The sequence below is a fragment of the Cornus florida genome, unplaced genomic scaffold (genome assembly GCF_030987335.1).
Source record: "Cornus florida cultivar Cherokee Brave unplaced genomic scaffold, ASM3098733v1 CherokeeBrave_3.0.0_Hap2_Chr04, whole genome shotgun sequence".
Classification (NCBI taxonomy): domain Eukaryota; kingdom Viridiplantae; phylum Streptophyta; class Magnoliopsida; order Cornales; family Cornaceae; genus Cornus; species Cornus florida.
The window spans coordinates 57,034,989-57,040,988 of NW_026775574.1; positions in this window are offsets into that span (position 1 = coordinate 57,034,989).

Here is a 6,000-nt window from a genome sequence, read left to right on the forward strand (position 1 = left end):
AAAAGAGAAATCAAAATTTTCCATTTTTTAGATCTCATAACCGGTTAGGAAGGTCTCTCTAACCGAGTAGGTGAATAGACAGAATACATATCTTGTGAAAACCATCTTGTAACCGGTTAGGAAACATCCTTTAACCGAGTAGATGAACGAAACAGAGAGCATGTCCTAAACAATCACATCTTGTAAACGGTTAGGATGTCTGTTCTAACCGTGTAGATCAATGGACAGAATGATCCATCCTATCATGACTATTTGTAACCGGTTAGGAGAATTTACGTAACCGATTACCTTCACTAAAACAGAAGACCATTTTTTTTTTTCATTGCCAATGTGATAACCGATTAGGAAGCCATTGTAATTGAGTAGTTGGTCTAAAACTAAAAAAGCCCTACAGCTGATGTAACTGGTTAGGAAAAATATTATAACCGGTTAGATAAGATCCAAACTCATTCTCTTGATTACTTTAAAGGACTTAAAACAGATCTGAACCTCAGTATAAAATGCTCCAACGGTCATTCAGTCATTTAATGCTGCGCAACCAACTCCAACAGTCATATTGGAGCAATTAATGCATCTCATCTACCTCTTCTCTCTATATAAGATAAAACATTGAAGAAGGTAAGAGTTTGTTTGAGAGACTGTTTGAATATCATTAAAGAGTATTTACTTCAGCAATTATTCATTCAATCATATTAGACTTGGGCTTCATTTAATTCATTTATTATTCTAGTCTTGTGAGCCTACTTGTATATCTATCTTGAGAGAGATTCAATCTTGTATTTCAATTACAAACTTAACTACAAACTTGTAAGAGTTGGTGTGACCCAAAAGAAGCCTAGGAGAAGTGTGTTCTCCTAGCAAGAAAGAGAAGCAAGGGCTTGCTTCATGTGAAGATTTGCTCTCCACCATTAAGGAGAAGCTCTAGTGGATTGGGAAGTCTCAAGAGGGATCTTGAGCCGAGGAGTAGGAGTTTCCGAACCTCGCTAAAATCTCCGAGTCATTGTTTGCAATTTTTTATCCCTATCTCTCTTACATTTATGCTTTGAATTATTTATCTACTTTAATTGATTATTGCATAATTGTTAATTAGTAGTTAAAGTTGCAAATTTGAAAAATTGGCCATTGACTCTATTCACCATCCCTCTAGAGTCAATTAGTGATTAACAGTATGCATAAAATATTTTATTAATAATAAAAACAATCATACCAGTATATGCTTACGGTCTAGATTTGAAATCTCCAAGTCCATAATCTAGATAGAATCAGTTCCAAAACAAGTATAAAAGACTCCAAACTATATTGTCTATTATGGTTTCAAAGGTTATCTATATCCATGCCAATGACAATTCCTGACCCACATGGCGCAAAACATGAAATCCATTTTTCTGACACGCACATGTATATCATATAAGTCAACTACAATCAATCTTTCAATTCATTGCTCTAACCCAACTCATGGCAGTCAATCCTATTTAATCCTATTGAGGAATTCTATTCATAATTAATGTCTGTCAACTAAACATTGCTTCCATGACTCCTTTACTCAAATTTCTCAGTCCATGAATCACAAAATCCTAGACTTATTGACATATGATTACGTAGAAGCACTTGCACCCATAACTTAGTTATAATATCTAGTGAATATGATAACTTAATCTCAATTTTCCACCGATTATATACTAAACAATTCCAACACAATCTATATGCATATACCCACATTAAGAATCCACAATTCACTCAACTAAGGTTTGCACCCTTCATTAAATAATTACTTCCAAAACCCACCAATTAGTATTCAAATTCTAGTGCCTTCAAATATACGTAGCAGACTATATAACCACTAAATAATTTTTTAAAAATAACCTATATATAGTATCATTCATAGGTCAGCTAACTAATTTCTCATTCTCATTAATTACTATGTAAAGATTAACATTGCAAAAATACAGTCTTCTTACATCACCGCAGTTGAAAAGAATAAATAAATAAATTAGATTAGTGTCTGAACCCCCACCAATCTATCAGTCACCTTTCAGTAATTCACACTACTTTGAGCAGATATTGATGTAATATCATTAAACTAAATTTACCAAGCATCTCCGATGACCAAATGAAATATATAAAACACTACCTATTCACTAGATTCCATAATCAAACCTATAGCCATAAAATATCAAATTGAATCATACCTTGATTACATACAACCATTACTACCTCCTGACACACTAGCCAAATCCACTAACAGTAACAACAAGGTTAAGATAAACAAGAAATATACAGGGACCAAGTACAAAGCATAAAAACTATATACATTCATTCATGTTTTAATACTACACAAGATCGAGTATGCATAATGGCATTCCTAGTATGAGTCAATTAATCCTATAATTAATATTAGATGACATAACCGACTATACTATATGCATGAGATCAAAACAAGAATTAACTTGCCTGTAATTGCAATCACAACTTGAGCTTTTCTTCGCTTCTCAGCAATGAACGTGTAAAAAATTTTGGAAGAGCAACGTACGTAAAAAAACTTGTTGGAAATCATATCTATAAGTTGACTCAATGATTGTGGCAAATTTATTGGGTCTTCATTATTGGCTAATGTTTAGGGATTTTATTTTTATTCTAATTTGATTTTATTCTCTTTATTCTGATTTGATTTTATTCTCTTTCCATATTTATAATTTTCCTCTTGTATATAATGATAGCCAGTCACTCAAATTGAGTACACCAATTTTACCAAGTTACTTTTTGGTATCAGATCCTCAAACCTACGCCTCCACCCTTTCTCTCTTTTTCACCGCCTCTTTTGATTTCTCTCTCTATCTCGTCACAGCCCCTTCCCTCTTTCTTTTTTCCTTTTTTTCACAGACCCTCTCTCTTCTTCAGGCCGCTGTTGCTACAGTCCTAGGGGAGCCAATCTCCTTTAGGTTCAACCCCTGTAGGGGTATTCCCTTAGTCTTTTTCATGTACTAAGGGTCAGAAGACGTGTTTGTAATTTTTTTGGGGCTGTCGGGATATTCGGCAGCATTTTTGGATCAGACCGCCGTGTCTTGGGCTTCTTGGTTTGATCAAAATCAGGTTTATTCCTCCTTTATTTGAAATTATTGGTGATCTATTGAATTGTTCTATTTAATATTATGGCTGATTCAAGTAATAATATAGAAACTCTCTCTTTGACGCAACACACACTGGCTTAACGAGTTACTAGTGTGCTGTTGAATGGTCGTAATTTTGTATCCTGGCTCATCCCCTCCGCCTCTATGTTGGTGGAAAAGGCAAATCAGGGTGGATTTTAGGTATTGAAAAAATGCCAGATATTAAAGATCCTAAATATGCTCAGTGGGATATGGACAATTGCACCATTATAGGATCGATGTTTAATTCTATGGAGGAAATCATTTATAATATATTCATGTTTTATGACTCTGTCAATGACTTGTGGACTGCTTTGAATAAAATGTATACGCATTCTAGGAATGATGCTTGTATTTTTGAATTATACCAAGATATTGTTAAGGCCTCGCAGGAAGGCCTGAATTTGTCTATCGCTGATTACTTTGGGTATTTAAGATCTTGTTGGGAGGAACTAGCTTAATATGAGCCTCTCAGTGAATTTCCTCCCGAGGCGGCCTCTCTTTTTGTCAAACGTCTTGATCGTCAACATACCTATTAGTTTTTTTATTGGATTACGCCCAGAATTTGAACCACTAAAGTCTCAGATCTTGAATGCATCACCAATGCCATCCCTATTGGAAGTCTTTGCTACTGTTGATGGTGAAGCACGCAAGCACCGCTTAATTTAGCCCTCACCTGTTCCTCTACCAGTGTCTGAGCCATCTGGAGATAGTATGGCTCTTGCAGCCAACTTTGGATCACGTACTTCTGGAGGTAAGATTATTTGTCACCATTATAGAGGGGTTGGACATGTTAAGGCTCATTGCTTTAAACTTCATCCTGAACTGAAGCAAAAAATTTCTAGGAACCGTTTATCTGGAACTGGTTCTTCTCGTACTGCGGTTGTTACAGAGACTTCTGCTACTACTGGTGGATCTACTGTATTTCCTAGACTAAGCCAGCTTCAGTCTCAAATTGGGCAGATCTAAGACCAGCTTGGCTCCCTTACTTCTAGAGTTGGTATTCCTTCAGCTGCTCCCACTGCCACTATTGTTACAAGTACTCCTACTGTATTTCATATTAAGGCCAAACAACCCACTTGGGTTCTGGATTCTGGGGCCAATGATCACATGACTGGTGAGTTATTAGTTTTTCTTCCAATGTCATACCTGTTACCCAATCTTTGTATCTTACGGATGGCCCTACATCTTACATTTATAGTAAGGGTGATCTTTGTATGTCTTATAATATTACTCTTTCATCTGTCCTTCATATACCTAAATTTGTCTTTAACCTTTTATTTGTTAGCCAGCTTGTAAAAAACCTCCAATGTGCAGTTATATTCTTGCCAGATCACTGTTTGTTACAGGACCTTTGTTCGAAGAGGATTTTTGGTAGGGGTTATGAGCGTGATGGGCTTTACTACTTTGGGGAACCATCAGGAATGGGTCTTCAAGCTTCTGTCCTACTAGCTTCTAGTGTTTATGATGTTTCTTTTCGCATTTTTAGTTTGTGGCATGCATGTTTGGGGCATGTAAACTTTCAGTATCTATGTTTATTGTTTCCTTTGTTAAATAAAGCATGTAAGGACGATGAGTTTCAATGTGAAGTTTGTGAGCTTTCTAAACATACTAGAACTAGCTATATTTCTCATATGAGTCGTGCACTTAGTATGTTTAATCTTATTCATTCTAATATTTCGGGACCTTACACAGTTACTGTTTTCTCTAGGCATCGATATTATGTGACATTTATTGATGATTATTTTTGTTGTACTTGGGTTTATTTATTGAAAAAGAAATCTGATGTGTTTCTTTTATTTACCCAGTTTCTTCAAATGATCAAAACCCAATATAACACTGTTGTCCGTAATATTCGTTCTGATAATGGACGTGAATATGTTTCGAATGAGTTCCGGACTGAACTTAATATAAAGGGGATTTTACATCAACTCACTTGCTCCTACACCCCTGAGCAAAATGGTGTGGCTGAACGCAAAAACCGTCATCTTATGTTTGTGGTCCGATATCTTCTGAGTGGTATGCGTGTGCCTAAATTCTATTGGCATATGCCTGCTCTTACAACTGCTTCTCTGAGTAATCGTACTCCCAGTCGAGTTTTGGGTGGTAAGGCCCCACTTCAGATTCTCCAGCCTGATTATACATTGTTTCACCTTCTGCCTCGTGTTTTTGGCTGTACTTGTTTTGTTCATAACCGTAGTCCTTCTCATCATAAACTTGATGATAAATCTATTAGGTATATTTTCTTGGGTTATTCTACTATGCCAAAGAGTTATCGTTGTGATGATCCTGTGGCCAAACATATGTATCATTCTCTTGATGTGACATTTCATGAAATTGTTCATTTTTATAGTACTGATACAGACAAATGTGTACCACTTAAAAATACCACTTATAACAATAGCACATTCATCATTGTAGATTAATGTTATAGTAGGGGGTTGTCGAACCACAAGGATTGCTAGTTTATGGCAAACAGAATTGTAAAATTACTTCATAATTTGATAACAGAGATGATAATTCAATTGTTTGTCACTTAACCCATGAATTTAAATTTCATAAAACAATAAATAATGTGATTAGAATGGATTGAAATTATAAAGAAAAGGCTAGGGAATTGACTTTACCTCAACCTTATAAACATGGTAAATTGCACTCAACTTGGGGATAGACAATTATATATATATAATGATGTATAGAAGCATAAAACTACCACAACATCGTCAAGAAGATCATACATTTCAGGACTAAGCATAACCCATCTTTGGTTAGCATGGCTCATCCACCTAAGCTAGGTTATGGTATGAATCATTTTCCCTAGGCATGGCCTATCAAGGTCTGTCAATAGTATATT